The 26,318-nt window shown below is 37.0% G+C and overlaps 1 pseudogene; it reads left to right on the plus strand.

The window, feature by feature from the left end:
- The first annotated feature begins 406 nt into the window (after positions 1 to 406).
- LOC122447247 lies at positions 407 to 25,912 on the plus strand (annotated as a pseudogene).
- Positions 25,913 to 26,318: the final 406 nt, after the last annotated feature.

The raw sequence follows: 26,318 nt of genomic DNA on the forward strand, positions 1-26,318 counted from the left end.
AATTAAAAAAAGAACCAAGGCTCTGACTTCTACACTGACTGCCTAACAATTTCTACCTCACTTTCAGAAAGTGCCAGTGAAGGAGGGAGCAATTTGTCCACAGCCCACTGGGCTGATGAAGTCTGGAAACCAGCCAGCTTCATGTCTTCTGTGGGACTGCAACCCAGAGGTGGGGACTCTCACCCACGCATGCACAGTATGTAGAGAACTTCAGCCCATTCCCAGTGGAACTTCTGTTGGTGGCAGAAAAATAAAGGGGAGACTATCGGGATGATTGGACTTCCAGCCACTATATGACTTGAGGTCGGAACTGCTATCACCCTCATAAATCCCCTCTCAGGGAGCGCCCGCTGGGCCAAGGTCTGCATGGTGTGAGGCAAGCCTCTCCAATCTCCGCTCATCGCCCATGAAGGTGGGCCACTGCTGGCCAGTGGGAGCAGGTCTCACAAGCTGAGAGGAGTGATGCTGAAGCTGCTCAAGGTCCAGTCCCTTGGAAGGATAGAACAGAAAAGAGGACAGAGAGAGAAGAGGACACAGAAGTAGAGAGATTTCAGGATGGGGAAAGGGACAAAGCGGGAAGGGAGAATGTGAGGGGAAACAGGCAAGGGGGAGGGGGAGAGCCTTGCCTGAATGAGGGGTCAGGAAGGCAGACTTACCAAATGTGATGATGTTCAAACAAGAGGTTCAAGTGGCTGCTTGTCACTCATGGGGAGGATGTGTTTCATGGTCCTGGAGGTGCCTAGATCCTCTCCTTGGAAGAAGACAAGTGCTCCACGTTGGGCGCCATGAAGTATGATATTGACCAGAGTTCTTGGTCTTCCCCAATCAATAGAAATTGACTAGAGGCCAGAAAGAAATTCAGGCAAGGTTTTATTGGGAGCCCTGCTGCAGCAGAGGGGAGTGAGAACAAACAATAGGGTCCCCTGCATGCTTGCTCCCTAAGAGGGGGCAAGCTTGCTCCTCATATGGGGTGAGGGTAGAGGTGTGTACAGGGTTGGGGCCCAAGGGGCGGCTTGGGTGGTTTGCCCACCCCTTAAGTGGTGCTGTGTGCAGGGGCATGCCCTGCCTTTACTCCTGACTTCTTACTTTTCCTCCAGGCCCTTCAAAAATGGGAGTTGGGGTTTTTGATCTCTTTGTATCTTTTGTACAGAATTTACCTTAACTGCAGCATGTTACTTTTAAACCCATATAGTTTTTTTTTTTTTGAATTTTGTTCCTCAAGGAGAGGTGTGTCCATGTGCAAGCTTTGCAGCACTGAAGCGAAGGGTCCCAGGTCTCAGCCTGTTTCAAATTCACATTTACATCCAAAACTCAGTTATTCTATTATACAATTAAACAACAGAAGCTGTAGCTCTCAAAAATAGTCATATAGCTTATGTATCATACTTGAATATACATATATATTTTATGAATTATACATATATAAATCATATGCATATCTGTGTATATATTCACACTCACATGTGTAAACATGCATTTTTAGAAATTAAGGTGTGAAAGCTGTTGACAACAAAAACAGTAGGATGCAGCTGGCAGGAGACTAACTTGCAGCTGAAGAGAACTACAAAAGATCAATAAATATTTTAAAAGACACTGAAGCATTTATAAAACAACAAAGGCTGCCAGAACTTGTGGGTCAGAGTCCTGGAGGGAAGGGTAAGGCATTGAGGATACCTGAGCTTCCTGCTGCTTTATTCTTTGGAGTCTTTAGCTGGTTCTAGGCATAGGACACAGAGGCCAAGAGGGAGCAGCAACCTTGTATTTTGCAGTATCCTGGGCTAAGGAAGCAATCACTAAAATTTATGGCTTCCAAACAACTAAGCATGCAGGGCAATACCCTAGGAGAAAAGAAAACCACAGAGAAATGACTCAAACATTCTGAGTAGGGTATTGCTATAAGACATTTTTCAACTTTTATACTATTCAAGAATAGGTGATAACTGAGAAAAAGAAAGTATAAAGCAGCTGCTAAGAACATGAAAGCTAAGCAGAGAGTCAACAGTCTTATAGCTCAGGCTTCATGGATCATCCAAGAGAGAGACCTTTCCTAAGTATCCCAGGTTTTGAGGTAGGGAAATGAAAATGGGGAAGCCTTAGGTGTAAGCATAAAACAAAATATGTTCCAAAGTCATGTGGACCAAGGACATCTTTCCTGTTCTCTATACAATACTGGAAAAAAGAAAAAGAAATATTGTGTGCAAGAAAGAAATCATAATATCCAGATACTCTACAATTTTTCATACAAAGTTTTGAGAAGTAAATTAAAATGTAAAAGGCATGGAAATGAAGAGGACCAAATGATAAAAAAAAATCAGAAGAAATGAACAAAATAATCTATGCCTGCCATGAATGCAGGTATTGGGGTTATCAGACACAGCGCTGAAAATGACTATAATTTAGATACTCAAGAATATTGACACAAAGAATTTCAGCAAAGAAAACATAAATCAAACATTAATTTTAGAATTGAATAGTGAAACTAAGTATGCGAATTTAGTCAATTCCTTTAAAAATAGATGACAGTGGAAAAAAGCAAGTATATTGAAAGATCAAGATAAATTGTCTTGCTGAATATATGAAAATGGATTTAAAATACAAAATTGTGTTCAAGAGACATATAGTTCTTGATGATAAGATTTAATCTGACTCCAGGAGTAGAGAAAGTTAAAGGTTTGGAGCCAATATTTTATTAAATAATAGACAATAGTTTTCTAAAACTGATGACTGCTTGAAGTAAATCTGTTGCTTCAATGATAAAAAATACAGTTAATTTCCAAATAGGAATAGTGAAAATAAAACAATTAAATTATGTAGAAAATGTTTAGAGAAAATATTTGCTAAATGAGAATACATCATACAGGGAACATCCTCCCAAAATGAATGTGGAAAAAAAAAAAAAAAGATATTGTTAGACAAACAAGTACAGAGAGAAGTAATCACCATTAGAACTACATTAAAGAAAAGTTTGGAAGTATAGATTTCATGGCAAATAGATGGGGGAAAAATGGAAACAATGACAGACTTTAGTTCCTTGGGCTCCAAAATCATGGTGAACAGTGACTGCAGCCATGAAATTACAAGACTTTGACAAACCTAGACACTGTTTCAAAAAGCAAAGACATCACTTTGCTGACAAAGGTCCATACAGTCAAAGCTACAATTTTTCCAGCAGTCATGTATGGATGTGAGAGTTGGACTATAAAGAAGGCTGAGTGCTGAAGAATTGATGCTTTCAAACTGTGGGGCTGGAAAAGACTCTTGAGAGTCCTATAGACAGCAAGGAGATCAAACCAGTCAATCCTAAAGGAAATCAACCCTGAATATTCATTGGAAGGACTGATGCTGAAGCTCAAATACTTTGGTCACCTGATATGAAGAGCCAATTAATTGAAAAAGACCCTGATTATAGGAAAGATTGAAGGCAAAAGGAGAAGGGGATGACAGAGGATGAGATGGTTGGATGGCATCACCAACTCAATGGATATAAGTTTGAGCAAATTCTGGGAGATAATGAAGGATAGGGAAGTCTGATGTCCTGCAGTTCATGCGGTCACTGCAAAGAGCCCAAAGAGTCAGACACTACTGAGTGACTGAACCATAACAACATAAATTTCTTTAGATAGAAAAAATATGAATCCAGATAGAAACATGGTGAAGTGGTAAGGAAAAGGAAAAGAGATGGTAAATACATGGAAATTTATAAAATAATATTGACTACTGAAAGCAATAATAGCAATATCTTATGAAGTTTACAATATATGTTGAAATAAAATACACATGAAAAAGAGTAATAAAAACAAGAGACATCAGTGGTAAAAAAAAATTTATAAATTAATTTTTTTTAGAAAACACAAATATAGTAAGTTAATATAGGTTTTTAAAATCAAGAACATACATTGCAATATGTAGGTTAGTCCTTAAATACAAGTAAAAGAAATTTTAACAAACAAGTTAATGGAGAGGAGTAAAATAAACATATTTGATTATTTCATAAGTAGAGAAAATTCCTTTAGAAAGGAATGAAAAATGTTAGGAAATATGAAATAAATATTAAGGTGGTATATTTGAATCAAAATTGCCATAATTTCATAAAATGAAAGTGAATTAAGGACTGCAATTGAAAACAAAGACTGTTACATTATTTAAGAAACAAAATAAAAATCTAATTCTATATTTATTTAACATAAAGCTATATTAAATACAAGGAGAATGGTTGAAAGACAAAGACTGGAAACAAGAAGATCATGTGAATATTAACAAAAAAGAAGCTGGTGTAGCTATCTTATATCAGAGAATGTAGACTTGAAAGCAAGATGTATTTCTAGAGATAAAGAGACAGATTTCATAATCATTAAACAATTTTTAAAAAGGTATACCAACCTTAATGTTGCATGCACCAAGTAGAATAGTATAAAAATATTTAAAGCACAAATTGAAAAATAACTTGAAGAGACAGAAATCTCTCAAATGCAATTGGTGTTTTTAATGCAACTATCTCATTAACTCAAAGAGCAAGCAAGCAAAAAGAAAACTACAAGTATATAGAATATTTAAATAATTATCTGCTAACTGAAATTTATACAATGTTCAACCTTCTCCTCAAGTTCATATCAAAAAGTGAAAAGCAGTAGGCCATATATTATTTTTTATATTGTTTCATTTTTAAGATTCAACATATATGTGATAACATCAGTGTCCACCTCTTCTAACTTATTTCATTCAGCATAATGTCTTCCATGTCTACCCATGTTGCTACAAATGACAAAATTTCATTCTTGTTTATGGCTGAGTAGTATTCCATTGTGCACACACAAACACACACACTCACACAGACACACACACCACCTCATCTTTCTCCATTGATTTACTGATGGACATTTAGGTTGATTCCATATCTTGGCTCTTGTAAATAATGCTCCTGTGAACATTGGAGAGCATATATCTTTCTTAATTAGTATTTTCACTTTCTTTGGATTTATACCCAAGAGTGGAATTGTTGACCACATGGTGCTTATATTTTTAGTTTTTTGAGGGACTTATGTTTTGTTTTCTACAGTGTAGGTGTTGGTTGCTCAGTCATGTCTGACTCTATGACCCCCATGAACTAAAACCCGCCAGGCTCCTCTATCCATGGAATTCTCCAGGCAAGAATATTAGAGTGGTTGGCCATTTCCTTCTGCATTTATACAGTAGATGTGCTAATTTACATTTTAGTCAACAGTGTACTAGGGTTCTCTTTTCTTCACCTCTTTCACAACAGTTATTATTTATTATCTTTTTGGTGACAGGCCTCCTGACAGTTGTGATGTGATATCTCATTGTGGTTTCTAGATGCACTTCCTTGATGATTAGTAATGCTGAGCATATTTTCTGTTATTTAAAAAAAATTTAATTCACACAGAACATGGTCCTTGATCAATATTATTAATCCAATTTAAAAATACTAAGAAGATAAATATTTTGGAAACTGAGCAACCCAACTCTATAAAACTCACTACTTTTATAGAGAAAGACCCAACTCTATATAGTAAGTTTTATATAGTTTCCAAATAAAATTAGGAATACCTTGAACTAATATCAATAAAATGCAATATATTTAAACTTGGGGGATCACAGCTGATATAGGGGCACAGAAATATATACCTTTATTTTTATTCATTAAAATTAAATTCTAATAGTCAATGATCTAGGAATCTATCTGAAAAAGTTGAAAAAGTTAAAAATAAAAAAGACAAAATATTCAGAAAGAGAGAAAAGATAACAACATATGTGTATTTTCAAAAAGGAAACGGAAGCCCAAAAGAGAAAATCCATAGTATTAGTACTTATGAAAAATACTGATATATATTTCTCCCTGTGTATTAATACTTGTTGCAAACAAGAGAACAGACACAAAATGGAGTCACTTATGCTAAGTGTCACCAAAGGAGACTTAACTACAGTTTTGGCTCCTTCAAAAATGGAATCTTAAACCAGTCAGTTAGGAATTTCCTAATCAGTGATAGTTATGTAATCTGCCTGATAGACCCAAACCATCCTCCAAAGAAAAGTAACCTTGCAGTAACCAATTCTCTTTTTTAATATAAATACAATATAAATAAACTTTATTCCCTTTCCCCTTTGGCTATAAAAGTCTTTCATTTGGTACAGTTCCTAGGAGCACCTTTCTATCTTCTAGGTTGAATACTGATTGAACTGATTTTTGCTCAAACTCTTAAATTCTTTAATATGCTTCAGTTTTCCTTTTAACTGTCTGAACAAAATAATAGTGAGAAGGTATAAATTGCCAATGAAACTTATTTAAAAATGGATGTTACTGGGAGTTCCCTTGTGGTCCAGTGGTTGGAACTTCACCTTCCAATGCAGAGGGGTGCAGGTTCGATACCTTCTTAGGGAGCTGGGATACCACATGCTTCGAGGACCAAAAAAAAAAACCAAACAAACATAAAACAGAACCAATATTGTAACAAATTCAATAAAGACTTTAAAAAAAGATCCACATTGAAAAAAGTGGATATTACTATATCCTTTGGTTTAGTTTCTAAGTCGTGTCTGACTCTTGCGACCCCATGGACAGAGGAACCTGGTAGACTCCTCTGTCCATGGGATTCTACAGGTGAGAATACTGAAGTGGGTTGCCATTTTCCTTCTCCAGGGAATCTTCCCAACCCAGAAATCGAACCTGGGTCTCCTGCATTGCAGGCAGATTCTTTACTGACTGAGCTACAATGGGAGCCCACTATATCACTTCAGTTCAGTTCAGTTCAGTAGCTCAGTCTTGTCTGACTCTTTGCAACCCCATGAATCGCAGCACGCCAGGCCTCCCTGTCCATCATCAACTCCCGGAGTTTACTCAAACTCATGCCCGTTGAGTCAGTGATGCCATCCAGCCATCTCATCCTCTGTCGTCCCCTTCTCCTCCTGCCCCCAATCCCTCCCAGCATCACGGTCTTTTCCAACAAGTCAACTCTTCGCATGAGGTGGCCAAAGTACTGGAGTTTCAGCTTCAGCATCAGTCCTTCCAATGAACACCCAGGACTGATCTCCTTTAGGATGGACTGGTTGGATCTCCTTGCTGTCCAAGGGACTCTCAAGAGTCTTCTCCAACACCATAGTTCAAAAGCATCAATTCTTCGGTGCTCAGCTTTCTTCACAGTCCAACTCTCACATCCATACATGACCACTGGAAAAACCATAGCCTTGACCAGATGGACCTTTGTTGGCAAAGTAGTCTCTGCTTTTTAATATGCTACCTAGGTTGGTCATAACTTTCCTTCCAAGGAGTAAGCGTCTTTTAATTTCATGGCGGCAGTCACCATCTGCAGTGATTTTGGAGCCCAGAAAAATAAAGTCTGACACTGTTTCCACTGTCTCCCCATATATTTCCCATGAGGTGATGGGACCAGATGCCATGATCTTAGTTTTCTGAATGTTATACTTAAACTGTAATCTAAAAAATCTTCATAGGGAATTTTAAGTTAATTGATGTTTATAGTATAACATTTCAAATCAATTAAAAATATAAAAGTAAACAAACAAACAAACCTTTTGCGAACATAAATATTACCAAACTGAGCATAAAATTATGAATAGTTCTAAGCTATTTGAAGCATTGAACCTCAAGTAAACCACCAATTTCAGAGGATATCACTGGTAAATTCTTCCAAGGACTTAAAGAGATAATAACGTTTCAGAAGTAGAAGTCACATTTGAACCTGCTAGAACACTGATATCAAATTATATCAAGGATTAAGAACTCCTATACAAGCTATTACAGGCAAATATCTCATCATCGTAGATGCAAAGACTTCAAACAAAATGTTAATGAACTCTGGTATGAAAGAACATTAAGGTCATTAAATATCTATAGAACACTAATGAAAGAATAAAATACCTTACATTAAAATTGAGTTTATTCTAGGAATGCAAACATGATTTATCTTTTGAAAAATCAATCCATAATATTAAAAAAATGGAAAGAATGATAGAAAAAAAACCTGATATGAGATATGATTATACTCTGAGTACTGAATATTTTTTTGAAAATCAAATGAACATACTTGGGGATTATAAAAACAAACTAAAAACATATAGCAAGTTAGAAATGAAGCTTTCTTTCTCCTTGCCTTCCCTCCTCCGCTTTTATTGAGGTGTAATTGATGATAAAAATTGTATATATTTAAGGTATACAACTTGATATTTTGGTGTACATTGTGAAATTATCATCATAAACAAGCTGATTAACAATCCATCACCTCACATAGATGCCATTTTCTTTTTTATTTTGCTCTTTTGAAAAAAAAATTAGGCTCTACCCTCTGACAAATCTCAAGTATGTGTCTGCGTGCTATGTCACTTCGGTCACGTCTGACTGTTTGTGACTGTATGGGCCTTTTAGCCCTCCAGGCTCCTCTGTCCATGGGATTCTCCAGGCAAGAATACTGGGGTGGGTTGCCATGCCCAGCTCCAGGAAATCTTCACAACCCAGGGATCAAACCAGAGTCTCTTGTGGCTCCTGCATTGGTAGGTGGGTTCTTTACCACTAGCGCCACCTTAGCAAATTCCAAGTATACCATAGAATATTGCTAACTGTAGTCACAGTGCAGAACACTGGATCTCTAGAATTTATTCACCTTGCATAACTTAAATTTTGTACCCCTGACAAGCATCTCTCCATATGCACCGTCTCTCTGTCACTTTTACATTCTATTACTTCTGAAACTCTACTTCCAGGTGCCCAGTTCCGTACCAATCAGGAATTACCTTCTGTTGCTAGCAACTGTAAAATTACAACGGCTTACGTATGACAGACTTTTACTTCCTTTGTAAAATTAATTCTTGCTAAAGGCCTCCAGGAATAGTGTTATGGCTTCATAGTTTCATCATTAACTTAGTGCATCATAGTACCTATTTTTCTGCTGCAGCCATTTTTCTTGAGTTAATTCATCAGGCAAAAGAAAAGGCAGAAAGGCACAGCATCTCACTGTTAATGGAACTTTACAGAAGTCCCATAAAAGATTTACACTTAAATCTCATTGGCCAGAATTAATTACCTGGATACAGTTGAAAGGGATATTGGCAATTAATTACATATTTCACTCTGAGTTATATATAAAGCCCAACTAAAATATCCAGATTCTTTCTAAAGAAGGAGAGAAAACATACTGGTAGGTGATTAGAAATGATTGCCACAATGTGTTACAGCATTTTAATGTAGTTTTTTTCAATTATTTTTTGCTATACAACAGAGTATAAATTAGAAACTTGCTTTTCCATTGCCTAATAATTATTAATGAGCCAGAATACTAAAGAATCTTTTTACACTGGGACATATATGTCATAAACATGATCAGAACCCCTTGAGGGTAACAATGATCTATGAAAAATTCATTTTAAAAGCTCTCTTGTTTCCATTTAGTCATTTTCATTGTTTTATATATATATATATATATATGTATATGTATACATATAAAATTTGTATTTTTCCATTTTAAATTTTCCATCTATAAATATATACATGGAGTTAAACTATATACATGGAGTTAATTCCAAAGTATAATGCTATTTAAAGGTAAATTCTTTGGTATGTGGGCTTCCCTTGCAGATCAGCTGGTCAAGAATCTGCCTGCTATGTGGGAGACCTGGGTTTGATCCCTGGGTTGGGAAGATCCCCTGGAGAAGGGAAAGGCTACCCACTCCAGTATTCTAGTCTAGAGAATTCCATGGACTGGATGGTCCATGGTGGTGCAAAGAGTCAGATACGACTGAGCGACTTTCACTTCACTTCACTTCACTTCTGTGGTATGTCTTTAAATTTTCCACATGTTATTCCCAAGCATAATTCTCTAGGATAGCTTTAAAAAAGTTTTCTTTTTTTTTCATTTGAACACAAAATTCCTTTTTGCACACATGCTTCACATGGACAATTTATCATTTAATATTTTCCATTCAATATTACAAACTGGGAGAATATTTTGAGACCAAACATGTGAGTATGCATGTCGAAGGGGCTGGCAAATTTACTTAGGGGAAAATAATGAAAGAGAAAAATGCAGCTTCCAAGGTGGCGCTATTGGTAAAGAACCCACCTGCCAACGCAGGAGACTAAGAGATGAGGGCTCGATCTCTGGGTCAGGAAGATCCCTGGAGGAGGGCATGGTGACCCACTCCAGTATTCTTTCCTGGAGAACCCCATGGACAGAGGAGCCTGGCAGGCTCTGGTGCATAGGGTCCCAAAGAGTTGGTCAGAACTGAAGCAACTTAGCACAAAACACACGCAACACAGCTAGGGGACCCGCAGAAAACACCAAATCTGCACCTCCTGCTTTCCTTTGGCTACAGTACAGAACTACTCCTAGATTGGAATTTTCTCCCATTTATGATATTTGCTTTAAAACTCAGGGTTTTTTTTTTTTTCTATGAAGGAAACAGAACACTATTTAATAAGTGATTTTAATTGCAAAGAAACAGATTTCATATACTGGTTTCAAGAAGGAATATCACAAGGATAGAGGTACAGAACTCTAAGAAAATTATACAGCCCACGCCAAATAAAGTTAAATACATAGCAAAGGAAAACACAACTCTACAGCCCAAAACTACAAGAAACTTCACTGATGCTCGAGTTTAACACAGCTCAAGAATTTTCATTCTGCTTCCAAATAGAAAATGCCTTTTAACCATACTTCTGGGTTACAGGCATAAGACAAGACAGCACCAAACAGATTAGACTGGGTAATAAAACTTGCAATTGTTGAGACAAAGTCTGGCTGCATTTTAGATTATAACCACCTTGGTCACATTCCTTGTTTGTCTTGCACTTGTTTCAGTCGTGTCTGGCTCTTTGTGACCCTTTGGACTATAGCCTGTCAGGGTCCTCTGTCCATGGGATTTTTCAGGCATGTATACTGCAATGGGTTGCCATTTTCTCCTCCAAGGGATCTTCCTGACCCAGGTATCGAACCCACATCTCCTGTGTCTCCTGCATTGCAGATGGATTCTTTACCCACTGAGCCATTGAGCCAAGTTCCAATCTGAGCCAAAATCCTGCACAATTATCAGTCCAATTAATCTCCTCTTAGGGGAAGTGCAAAACTGAATGTAGAATGCCATTTTGTTTATATAAACACATCATAATATTATATTATTACCAGTCACCCAGTGTTGTAAAAAATAATAGCTGATTATTGAAACAGAACACATGTCTTTTATTTATAAAGATTTAAGGGCCACCTATTTGGAACCTGTAGCCAGATATTTTGTTATATATGTCACCATGATTTTCTCTGTGGTATAGGAATTCATTGATTACAAATATTGCACTCTTCCCTAGGCTTGTGAATATGAATGTGTTCCTTTTCTTTTTAATTAAAATTTGACAGCACAAGTCCTATAAATTTGTTCCATTAATCAACTGGGAAATACACGAGTAAATAGTAGAAAATGCTATTGAAAAATTTTCTTTAACTTTTATTTCACAATTCCTTGAGATTTTACAACTGAAACCAGAGAGCTGCAAAATCTATCGGTAGCATTTAGGAATAGATCAACTTATTTAGCAAGCTATATTTAAACTTTAACCCTGAGGTAACCCAGATGGACATTATTACATGATTTCTAGCTTTGCTAAGCAAAAGTAGATTTAGTTGACGGAAAATTGCTATCATACTTCCCTGTCAGCAAAATTTACAGTACTGGAGAAAGCAAAGCAAATTAATTGTTTTTACCCTATGGCATAGTTGTATTATAGTCAGCATTTTCTAATTGTGCTTCTTTGTTAGTGACATAATTTTGTAGTTTTAGTTAATGGTCATTCTGAAGAATACTTTCTGAGGCCATTAAAGAAGACTTCTTTGCTTTCAAGGAATCGCTAACCAAACTTTTATAATAGACAGAATTAGCATATCTGGCAAGCATTTGTCCTATATCACTACTCAACAATCTTTAAGAATAAAGTTCGATGTATTGTGAATATTTAAAATGATATACATATCTTTGAAATGTGTATAGTTATTAATACAATAGTAAAATAATAGCAAATAATATCAACATTAGTGATTTTATGGTAATGTTACAAATAATTAATTGTTCATTGATATTTTTATTGTTTCATTATAGTAATTATATATTACTATACAACTATACTATATATGGAATGTTATATTTATAATATGACATAACTAAGTTTAGCTAATAATTAATATTTATGTACAACATAATAGATAAATATTAATATATGAGAATCTGTTACTAAACCAATTTTTCATTTACAACAAATATGTACAATTTTACATATATATATATGCATATACTTAAATTTTTGAAAACTCATTTCCCCATAGACAGATATTTAGTTATTTAGTTTGTTTCCAGATTTTGTATTTACAAACATTGCTGTGATATGTTTATGTACAATATGTGTATAATAAAACTATAGAACTGTGAATGAGATTTCAAAGAGTCACCACTCGGGGAAAGTGGAAGGGCATGAGAATACTCATCGTTTCCCTTACTTCAGTCAGTAAAGTGTATACATTTTATAAAAATCATGCATCTATCAAATGTGAAAAGATTTCAGCATTAACAATTTTATGTGGCAGGTCTATAGTACTCATATTATTTTCTCTTATATTTTAAATGTAGTGACTTTAAGCAAAAGAGATTAAAAAAACATGTAAAGATTACTACACAAAATAAATGTTTCAAATTTAAAATTAGTTTAGAACTAATTTCCCCAACCAAATTTATTTATACAAATTTTAATTATACTTCTTTAACTTACGTCCCAGTATCCTATTATTAAACCTGTAACCAGGAACCGGGAATAGCACAATGACTCTCTGTAAAATGATGTGTTAGTGGAATCCACATGTGGTGTGGAAGTCACTATGGAGGCTTTCTCTTAGCCAGGAAGTTGACAAGTAATGATCCATTTAGATCGAGTGTATCTTGGGATTCAGACCATTTACCTCCTGCGATAAGAGCTTTAGGAGACTTGGTTGAATATTGTAGGATAATGGAGTGTGGTTGTCACTGCTGTAGTCACCACAAATATCCCTCCATTCTACTTTAAAGCAGAGGAAGCAAAGAGTAGAGCCTAGCAATTGATAAAAATATTATTATATAATGTGTTTGTATATTTGTGTGCAATGCCATAAATCATCAAATGGTTCAAAATAAAGTAGTTATTTTCTGTTGGACTGCAAGAGTGAGTTCTTTTTTATCCAGCCAAATTTCGTGAGCTTGGTCAGTGGGAGGAGTTAAGTGGGAAATAAGCTGAGCCTTTTTTGCTATGCATTCATTCACCCCACCAAGAAAAGTAGACTGCAAACTGTCCTTTAAAAACACATTCATAGGAAGGTAACACAGTCGCAACATGACTACTCCAGTTTCACTCCCCCAGACTGCATTTTTTTTCTATTGCAGTATTTAAGAAGAAACTGTTAATCAGAAGAGTGGGGATGAACAGAGCGGTGGATATGTTGCTAATTCAAATTCTCTAGAACGATGTCCAGACTTGAGGAATATGTCCCAGCTACCAGTCCATAGACTTAAGATATTGTAAATGTGTAAGCAGCTGATTAATTTTTTAAATTATTTTTGTCCCATGCAGCCTGGCAAAGTGGCCCTTGAATTTGCATTGATGAGAAGTATTCTAGAATAATGGTGAAGTCCAGGATAGAATGTATTTTCAACTATTATATTGAAGAAGTCAATGGACATCTTCTTGCAGATGGATGGGAACTCAAAACTGCTATTGATGAGTCAAAAAGTATCCACATGTCAGAAAGATATTATTATCCTTGTCCAACAAGCATATGCTTATGCTATATCTCCCCTCAATTCCTTTTACTAAGGGAAGATTTTGTTTTGATTTTATGGTTACTTTACTGCTTATTTCAAAGCTTAAAGACTCACCTCTTTCTTAGACATAGGTGGATAGAGAGAGAGGGTGGGGGGAGGAAGGGGGAATTACATGTCTACATGATGACTCTGTACACTTTAGCTGCACAGGAGCCATACAAAACATCTTTTTTACAAAGCACAGTTACTAAATTCTTCTATTAAACACATATATAATAAAAGCCAAGGATTTCCAATTATGCTATCAGCACTTATTTATTAGAAAAATACACAGAAATAAAATATAAAATTAATTAAAGAGAATTTTCATTAAACACTAACCTTATCAGAAATATGACTGCTTTTTATAGATTATCATATTTAATGTCATGAAGGTCATTTCCAAGGCAAGTTATTATTATTCATATTTCTGAATGAAGAAACCTAACTTCAAAAAGGGTTAGCAAACTGATCAGTGTAACAAACTTTTTTAAAAAATTTAAAAGAAAAAGTTTATGTATTTACTTATTTTTGGCTGTGCTGGATCTTCATTGCTGCTCAGGCATTTCTCCAGTTGCGGTGCGCAGGCTTCTCATTGTGGTGGCCTCTCTTGTTGCAGAAGTGTGCGGGCCCTAGAGTGTGTGGGCTTTAGTAGTTGCAGGTCATGTGTTCTAGAGCACAGGCTCAATGGTTGTGGTGCATGGGCTTAGCTGCTCCATAGTCTGTGGGATGTTCCTGGATCAGGAACTGAACTTGTTTCTCCTGCATTGGCGGGTGGATTCTTTACCACGGAGCCATCAGCACTTCCCCATTGGCTCAGTGGTAAAGAATCTGTTTGCAATGCAGGAGATGCAGCTTCCATCCCTGGGTCAGGAAGATCCCCTGGAGAAGGAAATGGCAACCCACTCCAGTATTCTTGCCTGGAGATTCCATGAACTGAGGAGCCTGGCAGCTATAGTCCATAGAGCCTCAAAGAGTTGGACATGACTGAAGTGACTGAGCATACATGAGCCCCCAGGGACGCCCAGAGAAAATTTCTAAAGGTCAGAAACAGTATTTGACTCCAGATGGGAGAAAGGCTAAAAGGAAGAAAATCCCCCAAACTGAGGATCAGCAGGCATCTTTAAGACAGTGATGTGTAGCAGTTAAGAATGTGATTTTTAAGTTTGGCCACATGACTTGAAATCCCAGGAAAACCACTTACCAACTACTAGCCTTGGGACATACAATCTCTATAAATCCACAGGCCAATATCTTCTCATCTGCAATTCCAAAATCCAAAGGTTATGAGAGCCAAAAGATTTTGTATGTTTTGTACAGTCTTATTTGGCAGATGGTGACTGCAGCCGTAAAATTAAAAGATGCTTGCTCCTTGGAAGAAAAACTATGACCAACCTAGACAGCATATTAAAAAGCAGAGACATTACTTTGCCAAAAAAGTTCCCTCTAGTAAAGGTTATGGTTTTTCCAGTAGTCATGTATGGATATGAGTTGGACTATTAAGAAAGCTGAGTGCTGAAGAATTAATGCTTTTGAACTGTGGTGTTGAAGAAGACTCTTGAGAGTCCCTTGGACAGCAAGGAGATCAAACCAGTCAATCCCAAAGGAAATAAGTAAGTCCTGAATATTCATTGGAAGGACTGATGCTGAAGCTGAAAGTCTAATACTTTGGCCACCTGATGTGAAGAACTGACTCATTGAAAAAGACACTGAAGCTGGGAAAGATTGAAGGCAGGAGGAGAAGGGGACGACAGAGGATGACATGATTGGATGGCATCACCAACTCGATAGACATGAGTTTGAGCAAACTCTGGGAGTTGGTGATAGACAGGGAAGCCTGGTATGCTGCAGTCCATGGGGCTGCAAAGAGTTGGACATGACTGAGTAACTGAACTGAACTGTTTTGGTGGAGATTCACAGGTTGTGCTAGTAGTAAAGAACCTGCCTGCCAATGTAGGAGATACAAGAGACTTGGATTCCATCCCTGGGTTGGGAAGATCCCCTGGAGGAGGGCATGGCAACCCACTCCAATATTCTTGCCTGGAGAAGACCTTGGAGTGAGCAGCCTGACAGGCTATATAGTTCATGGGGTCACACAGTGTTGGACATGACTGAAGTGACTTAGCACACATATGGTGGTAAAATTTAACCTATTTACCATGACGATACTTAGGATCTCTATTGACTCTACTTACTGGGCATGTCCGAAACATCTTACTTAAGATATTTTAATATTTTTATTATATTTGATTAGACATACTGCTATAAATAATTCAAGTTATGGCAAAATTACAGTAGATGGATTACATTGCTTCTCTGAAATATTTTGGATACAGACGCATATCTGGTTCAATACTTTGGCATAAAAGATTGAATGTTTCTTATTCCTATGGCAAAATTGGAGGAAAATAGTGTCTCTCATGCAGAATTTTCATGGCAGTGATAATAATCTACAATAGTTACTGAACTCAAGGTCTACCTCTTAATAACTGCTCAGTCCATGTTAGCTATCATTTATATGCCCACAAGGTAAAAATCACCACTGATTTGTGGAGAAACTGGTATGAGGTACCCCAAGTAAGTTGAAATTTCTAGCTGTACCAGTTCATTGCTCTCCTTCTACATTTTAAGCACATAACTGGCCTGTGTCTACAAAGAAAATCATCCACAGTAGAAAATGAGGCTCAGTTGAGATAGTATTTTTCTGAGCCTCAAGCTCCATAAAAGAGGGAGATGATATTGGCATAATTCTATTGCAAGGGAAGATTCAGTTCAGTTCAGTCACTCAGTCGTGTCTGATTCTTTGCGACCCCATGAACTGCAGCACGCCAAGCCTCCCTGTCCATCACCAACTCCCAGAGTCCACCCAAACTCACGTGCATTGAGTCGGTGATGCCATCCAGCCATCTCATCCTCTGTCGCCCCTTTCTCCTCCTGCCCTCAATCTTTCCCAGCATCAGGGTCTTTTCAAATGAGTCAGCTCTTCACATCAGGTGGCCAAAGTATTGGAGTTTCAGCTTCAGCAACAGTCCTTCCAATGAACACTCAGGACTGATCTCCTCTAGGATGGACTGGTTGGAACGCCTTGCAGTCCAAGGGACTCTCAAGAATCTTCTCCAACACCACAGTTCAAATGCATCAATTCTTCAGTGCTCAGCTTTCATTATAGTCCAACTCTCACATCCACACATGACCACTGGAAAAACCATAGCCTTCACTAGACGGACCTTTGTTGGCAAAGTAATATCTCTGCTTTTTAACACGTTGTCTAGGTTGGTCATAACTTTCCATCCAAGAAGTAAGCGTCTTTTAATTTCATGGCTGCAATCACCATCTGCAGTGATTTGGGAGCCCAGAAAAATAAAGTCTGACAATGTTTCCACTGTTTCCCCATCTATTTGCCATGAAGTGATGGGGCCAGATGCCATGATCTTAGTTTTCTGAATGTTCAGCTTTAAGCCAACTTTTCACTCTCCTCTTTCACTTTCATCAAGAGGCTCTGTAGTTCTCCACTTTCTGCCATAAAGGTGGTGTCATCTGTATATCTGAGGTTATTGATATTTCTCTTGGCAATCTGGATTCCAGCTTGTGCTTCATCCAGCCCAGCATTTCTCATGATGTACTCTGCATATAAGTTAAATAAGCAGGGTGACAATATACAGCCTTGACATATGCCTTTTCCTATTTGGAACCAGTCTGTTGGTCTATGTCCAGTTCTAACTGTTGCTTCCTGACCTGCATACAGGTTTCTCAAGAGGCAGGTCAGGTGGTCTGATATTCCCATCTCTTTCAGAATTTTCCACAGTTTGTGTGATCACACAGTCAAAGGCTTTGGCATAGTCAATAAAGCAGAAATAGATGTTTTTCTGGAACTCTCTTGCTTTTCCAATGATCCAGCAGATGTTGGCAATTTGATCTCTGACTCCTCTGCCTTTTCTAAAACCAGCTTGAGCATCTGGAACATCACAGTTCACGTATTGCTGAAACCAGTTATTTAATACTCAGGTAACAGGTTTTTTTTTTTTTTTTTTGTGTGTGTGTGTGTGTGTGTGTAAAATTAACAGATTCAGTTCAGTCGCTCAGTCGTCTCTGACCCTTTGTGACCCCATAGACTGTAGCACACCAGGCCTCCCTGTCCATAGCCAACTCCCGGAGTTTACTCAAACTCATGTTCTTCGAGTCAGTGATGCCATCCAACCAACTCATCCTTTGCCATCCCCTTCCCCTCCCGCCTTCAATCTTTCCTAGCATCAAGATCTTTTCCAGTGAGTCAGTAGTTTGCTTCAGGTGGCCAAATTATTGTAGTTTCAGCTTCAGCATCAGTCTTTCCAATGAATATTCAGGACTGACTTCCTTTAGGATTGACTGGTTGGATCTCCTTTGAAATAGACAAAGATTCCAGAATTATAAGACCTGTTATCCTTTTCTTTTTTTTTTTTTTTTTTGAGAGGGGGTGCAAATATAAGTCATAAAGCATAAATCCTAAAACTCGAAGCACGCATGTCAGAATAGGAGAATCTGTTCGATGGTGGAAAATCGGGACAAATACAAAATATATCAGAAGAAGTGATGCAAAGTTGTTGACTCTGAAACTATAAAAAAAAGATGAAGCACTGTATCTGTCTGACACGGACAGCCTTAAAGAGGCCCTCTGCTGGTCCCTGGCTCATGTAATTCATTCCCTCATGTAATTCACTTCCCTTGAATGTGGACTGCATTTATTAACCTCCTTCTAAGGAACAGAATATGGCAGATATCAGTTCCCAGATTGGACTATAAAAAGACAATGGCTTTCATCTTGGCTTCTCTCTCTCCTTTGCTTGCTCCAAAGTAACCGGCTGCCATGATATGAGCTGCACTGAGGAGATTCCCACATTGAGAGAAATTGAGTCCTTGAGAAATGGAGCGCTTCAGTCTAAGAACGGGAAGAACTGAATCCTGCTAGCGCTTCTCTCAGGCAAGCCCTGAGAGGAGATTGCACCCACCAACAGTTTGACTGCAACCTCGTGAGAAATAATAAACTATAGGCAAGATCACCACACAGCGAGACACTTGAAGTTCTGGCCCACAGAAGCTCGAAGCATACAAATGTTTGCTGTTGTCACCAAGTTTTTGAATATAAGTTTTAAAGCAATAAATGAAGAATAATAAACTATTTAAGTATGGAGATAATTCTAAATAGCTCCCTTTACAGAACAGAATGTAATCTTTGTAAACATACATGAAGTTAAAATGGGTGATGTAGGTGGAGATAACAACAAGAAATAACAAAGAGTAAAGTACATGTAGAAGGAAATATGTGTTCTAATATTTTTTTGTGAATGTTACGGTGGAGTAAGAATCCTATCCAGACTTTGTAAATTATGAAACACAAATATAAGAACATAATCTAAGTTGCTGGAGTGTACAAAACAGAAGAAAATCAAATAATTTATGATAATGCACAAATAATTCATGATAAAACATGGATATCATTAAGAATAATAATAAAGAGAAGAGAAAGCAGGAGAAATAGCTAATATATGTTGAACAATTGTTATATTTCTGCCCCTCCGTCATTTAATTCTTATAACTTTTCTACAAGATGAATACTACTATGGCCTTTATCGATAAGAAAACAATAAAAAATTCACTACACAGTAAAACCCGTGTGACATAGTTAAGTTTGTGCTCAGAAAAAAGAAAAATACCCTCAGATATTTACTATTAGTTAAGGGTAAAACTCATAATTCTTCAAGTTAATGTCAAAAATAACAGAAAAAGCATAAAAATGGAAGGAAATAAAATATTCACCACTCTATGCTAAAAAACACAGTATCATGTTTCATTAGAGTCCTTCCCAACATAGGGCCTTTGCATCACTCTTTTCTCTGCCTGGAATCTTCTCCCCAAGAACCTGAGTTGTCATGGTATTTGAGTCACATGCTGTCACATGCCCTTATCCCCTCGTTCGCTCACATGTCATCTCCTTATAGAGCCTTCTTCTAACATCAAAACTAAAATGCTTTTCATGCAGCCTTTCTCTAATATTTTAGTAACTTGCTGCTGCTGCTAAGTCACGTCAGTCGTGTCCAACTCTGTGTGACCCCATAGACGGCAGCCCACCAGGCTCCTGTCCCTGGGATTCTCCAGGCAAGAATACTGGAATGGGCTGCCATTTCCTTCTCCAGTAGCTTAGGTATATTCAATTAGGGTAATCATACCCATTGTATATTGGTTGTTATTCCTTGTAAGTTGATAATTGTCCTCATTTTGTGGTCCATGCATGCTATCAATTAATCATTTTATTTACATCACCTCATTAGTTTTGTCTTTAATGCTATAGTCCATTTCCATCTAATTTTTCAAAAGTCTTGAAAATAATCCCTAGGTCTAGCAATTATAACAATGTTGTTGCTGCTCAGTCACCCAGTAATGTCCGACTCTTTCAGAGCCAATAGACTGCAGCACACCAGGCCTGCCTGTCCCTCACCATCTCCCGAAGTTTGCCCAAGTTCATGTCCATTGCATCAGCCAACTCATCCTCTGATGCCCTCTTCTCCTCCTGCTCTCAATCTTCCTAGCATCAGGGACTTTTCCAATGAGCCAGCTGTTCACATCAGGTGACCAGAATACTGGAGCTTCAGCACCATTGGGAAGACCATAGCCTTAACTATATGGACCTTTGTTGACAGAGGATTGCCTCTGCTTTTCAATACACTGTCTAAGTTTGTCATAACTTTCTTGCCAAAAAGCAAATGTGTTTTGATTTCATGGCTGCAGTTACCATCCACAGTGATTTTAGAGCCCAAGAAGAGGAAATCTGTTATTACTTCCATATTTTCCCCTTTTATTTGCCATGAAGTAATGGGGTCAGCTGCCATGATTACAACTATAGGTAGTATAATTCTATCTGTAAAAAATAATTTTATTACATTTTAAATTTTAATTATAAACAAAATGTACACTTAATGTTAAACTCATTGTTTAAAGAAGTTAGCTTATTCCTTACCACTACTACTGATTATTGTAAGAATTTAATTTATGTGTAAAAATAGACATTTCATCTATTATTTCTTCATGATGATAAAAATCCTGTTTTCAGAAAATCTGAACCATAAATACATCAAGTTCAGCACATACTCATTTAAGAAAAGTTTAGCAGGTTATAATTTAAGCAGTTGGAGAACAGGCAGTTCAGCAGCACTCAAAAAACTGTGGAGGAAAATGAGACTACTTAGATTTTTTATGCAAACATTGTTGTTTGTTAAATACAGTTCTTGTGAAAAAAAATCTTTCAGTGGTAAAATAATTATCCACATGGGAAGTATCATGACTGTTTGGGTTATCCATGAGAGTATTTTGAGTAAAACTCAGGGAATGGGGTGAAAATGGCTATATTCCATATTTTGAGTTTCTCTCTTTTTTCCTCTTATCCTTCAGATATACCCAGAATTGGTAAGATGGCAAGACCCACTTTGTTAAGTAGAAAAGTGCAGACAGATAATATCTACAGAGGTAATAAAAAGGAAATGATAATAACAACTAATAGTAATACTTCTAGAAATTCTGTAGTGGCCCTGGAGAAAAGTTGACCCTTTGACTAGAAAATAAGTCACATACTTATTGAAGTTACAAAAGAAAAGACAGAAAGTCATTCTGATAAATAATTCATATATTTATATAACTGAAATCCCAGGGCCTCAGAGTTATTATATATAAAACACCTATTCTTTTTATGTTTAACTTTTAATTAAAGAAAATCATTTATACTTAAAACTTTCTGTAACCCAAAGATTTTACTTAATAAATGAACAAATGAAAGGTTTTATTTTTAAAGTTTTAGCAAGAAAAGACTTTCCCATTCTCTATACTTACAGTTAATATGATTTTACTAAAAAACTTTGAAATAATGTAATTCCCCATGGTTACCACCCTGTGCCACTGTTATTTTTATAAAATTTCTTCATAAAGAAATGGAACTGACCATCCATCCCATTATTCATTCTTCCTTTCACATATTTCAAGAGTAAAATTCTTTAAAAAACTTTGGGAAAAGGAATTACAAAGGATGAGATTTTCTGTGAAATTTCTTTCATAAAACTGGGAGAAAAAAGACTACAAATACTTTATCATCACCAAAAATAAGAGAGCAACCATATTGAACAGAATCTTTGAGCTAAAAATTAATTTGAATAAAAACTAACAAAAGAGTAAATTAATTCAGACATATCTCTCTGCTCATGATAAATTGTGTAAAGGTACAGAAATGATGAGAATTATGAAAGAAAATCATTAATAATCCCCAATGTGAGGAATAGGTATTTCGTGACCAAGAAAACACCATCAAATTCTCTGGAGGGAGCTCCTTTCCTCCAATATATGGCAATGAAATGATCAGGTTCCAAAATATGAAATAAAGAAGTTTGAAAATGTAAGTGAAAATTGACTTTAGAATAATTGTAAAGTGGAAGGTATGTTTTGCTCTACTATGGGAAATATTCTATATATTTTTAAATAAGTAGAATGAGAAGTCCATTATGATTCCAATATTGCTTAAGGGATTCTGAAAAAAGAGAAAAATTTCATGTTTATCTTTCATATTAAGAAGGAAAGATATAGAATAAAATATAGGAATAGTGAAGGATAAAACATAAAATATTATAAACATAGTGACTTTCATGGGCAATAGTTAAACCAACATAATTATATTGAAATCAATCTCTAAAATTTCAAGTAGAAAACATAAATTTGCAATGTACACTTGTGAAATGTGTAAGTATGAAGTGAAGTGAAAGTGTCAGTTGCTCAGTCACATCCGACTCTTTGTGACTCCATAGACCTGCGCTGGTGGGCTACAGTCCATGGAGCTGCAGTCAGACACTGACTGAGCATCTAACACTTTCACTTCACTTCATACTTACACGTTTCGGGTCTTCCCAACCCAGGGATCAAACCCACGTCTCCTGTGTCTCCTGCACTGCAGGTGCATTTTTTACCACTGAACCACCAGGGAAGCCCATAAGGATCATATAATCCAAAAAACAGGGCATCCAATCATGCCACAAAGTAAATATATGACCTTTTAATTTTTACAAATTATACTGGATATAGACTATGAAGAATTTCATGTAATTTTCTACTTCAAATATTCTTTTCATTCAGTTGTTCCACACCAGTACATTGATTGTTGCATGCAAAATTGGATGTTCATGGGTCTCAGAAGTGAACCGAGCAAGGAAAAACAAGCAACCATACAAAAAACTGCTTTCCACAATCTCAGCTCTCAGAATCTAATATAGGAAGCAGACAATTAGGCTGAAAATATAGTAAGCTAGGGAGAGAGATTCTCAGTGGAGGTGTGAGGCAAAGAATTTAGGCAAAGAATCTAAAAGGACTCACTGGATGAGTGACATTCCATGTGTATTGAAGTACAAGAATCACTAGGGCAAGGTATTGGACAGAGGAAAGAAAAGTTACAATGTAAAAAAGATGTTAGAGAATCTGTTTTACTCAAGGAACAGCCAAGAAAGCAGCGTATCAGAAGTTAACAAGCAGGAAAAAAGTATGAGAGGAAAAAAAGGATCCTTAGGTCCTAGACCATCACAAGGACTTTGATTTTAACTCTGAGAAAGCCACTGCAAGATTTTGTGTAGAGCCTTGGCTGTCAAAATTTAGGTGCAACAGAATCTTTGTAAGGATTACAAAAATACAGATTGATGAGTTTCTGCCACCAGAATTTCTGATTCAGTAGGTCAGGGGTGTAAGCCCAGAATCTGTTGATGGACCCAGTGACCACATTTTTAAAATCGCCAGGGTAGAGTATTGACAGGAAATGTTTTAATTCAATAAATCTGATGTGCACCCCAATGTTCATTGCAGCACTGTTTATAATAGCCAGGACATGGAAGCAACCTAGATGCCCATCAGCAGATGAATGGATAAGGAAGCTGTGGTACATATACACCATGGAATATTACTCAGCCATTAAAAAGAATTCATTTGAATCCGTTCTAATGAGATGGATGAAACTGGAGCCCATTATACAGAGTGACGTAAGCCAGAAAGATAAAGACCAATAGAGTATACTAACACATATATATGGAATTTAGAAAGATGGTAACGATAACCCTGTATGCAAAACAGAAAAAGAGACACAGATGTACAGAACAGACTTTTGGACTCTGTGGGAGAAGGCAAGGGTGGGATGTTTTGAGAGAACAGCATCGAAACATGTATATCATCTAGGGTGAAATAGATCACCAGCCCAGGTTGGATGCATGAGACAAGTGCTCGGGCCTGGTGCACTGGGAAGATCCAGAGGGATGGGGTGGGGAGGGAGGCGGGAGGGGGGATCGGGATGGGGAACACATGTAAATTCATGGCTGATTCATGTCAATGTATGGCAAAAACCACTACAATATTGTAAAGTAATTAGCCTCCAACCAATAAAAATAAATGGAAAAAAAATAAATAAATCTGATGTACTTTTGGAGATAGACTGAAATGAGGCAAAAGTATAAGCAGTGGAAGCAGGATTTTCTTTCTGTAGGTTGTGGTTGAATTCATTTTCAGTTTCACATGGCACAGTTTGATTATATTGGAGTGTGTGTGTGTGTGTGTGTGTGTGTGTGTGTGTGTGTGTGTGTGTGTTTATGATGATTTTCAAAAGACCATAGTGGCCATTTATGGAAGAATGCTAATCATTGCAGTGGTTAAGTGTGCACCTTTGGTGCATGACCCAAGAATGCAGGTTTGTGCTGAGGTCTTTGTCCTCTGTGCCATGAAGCTCAGAAGCTCCTCTGCAGTCTTGGGCCTGAGCACCTGAGCCATCTGCTCTAAGTCATCAGTCTGTCATTGGTTAAGGTGACATTCTTTAGATGTTTAAATTATAACGGTATGATTGCTTGCTTGCTTGGATCTGTGGCTGCTTTCTGGAAGAGAAAATCATTGACGTTAACTTTAGATGGGTGACGTATGATAGATCTTCAAATTGGGGATCCTTCTTGGCAGCTACCTCCAGAGCTAAGAAAAAGACATTAAAGATTTCAGTTCCTGCTGTCAGCATACCAGGCCAGTGAAACTTAAAACTAGTTTCTGAGGTCAGGGGAATGTCCACTTCTTGCTCTAGAGAGGCAGTCCCTGATGAAAGGGGTATTATTTTATGTACTACTTTTGTTCAAGGCTCAGCCCTGGCAGACCTCAAGAAGAGTCTGGCCTCTCCATCTATTGGAGCTACCTAAAGACCCCTGATTACCACAGTGGTCACAACTAAGTCACTCCTGTGCAAATACATCCTAGAAGGATCTAGATTATACCTTTCCATGCCATGTCTGCCATTTTTTTATCCAGAAAAGAATTGCAGAAGGAAATCCCAACTTAGTAACTTGACTGAAAGCATTAAGGTACTCTCCAGATCTGAGGGAAAAAGAAGAAAAAGGAAGAGGCAGGAAGAGAAGGCAATTTTTGAGAAGTAGAATCAGCTTTTGACTCTTTTCAGTGAGAAGGTCTCAGAGCTTTATGTACACAGTGATGCTTCTCTCCTAAATACCAGAAGCATTACATATATCCTATTAAGAATGCTAACTCCTGTCACAGGAAAATTCTAGAATGTAGCATTGAGCCCTTGAAGGATGATGTAGAAGGAGTTGAAAAGTGATTAACTTTGCAAGCTATCAAATCAGTGGCACTCAGAAAAAGATAAAGTGTAAGAGAAGGAATAATTTCTTAATTTGAACAAGTTAAACTGTTTCCACTGAATAAAGAAGAGGCCACTCTCAGGCAAATACAAAATGAAGAGATGGACATTATAGCATAATTAAATGAAAATCATATATAATTGTTCAATCATGTCTCCACATTAAAATATCTATAGAGCAAGGTGGAAGGTGAGTGTGTGCAGTTAGAACTGAAATTATAGACATATGTTAAAAGTATGCACTGCAGAAAGAAAAACCTTAAATACCTCAATCTCTTTTCATCCTGATTAAAGAAATATTGATTCAGTCTTCCTCTATAGTATTCTGACATGGTCAAAATTTTCAAGATATTTCCAGTGAATGTGATTCTAAATATTGAAACAGCATATTGAGATTTATTACCTTTGAGGATAGTAAATTATGCAATATGGAAAGACCAAAAAAAAAAAATCATTGTTATAGACAAAGGAGTTTTTCTTTTGCCCTGTTGTCCTGAATTTGAATAGATTTAATCATGGCAGACATTACTTGGAGGTAGTAGTGGAAACAAACTTAAATGGGTAGAATTAGCCATTAGTTCCAGGTGGATTCTGGGCAATTGGGAGAGCTGAGGGAATTATGTTGCACTGGATCATAATAGAATCTAGCTTATGCCATTAGTGAAGCCCAGTAAAGCAGGCATTTTTCTGGACCAAGAAATGGGTGAAGTTTCCTTTTATAATAAGAATGACGTCTCTTTTCTATATTTTAATGGTTATTTTACACAAGCCCTTTGGCCATATTTCCATGCTGGAACAG

The sequence above is a fragment of the Cervus canadensis genome, chromosome 9, assembly GCF_019320065.1.
Source record: "Cervus canadensis isolate Bull #8, Minnesota chromosome 9, ASM1932006v1, whole genome shotgun sequence".
Classification (NCBI taxonomy): Eukaryota; Metazoa; Chordata; class Mammalia; order Artiodactyla; family Cervidae; genus Cervus; species Cervus canadensis.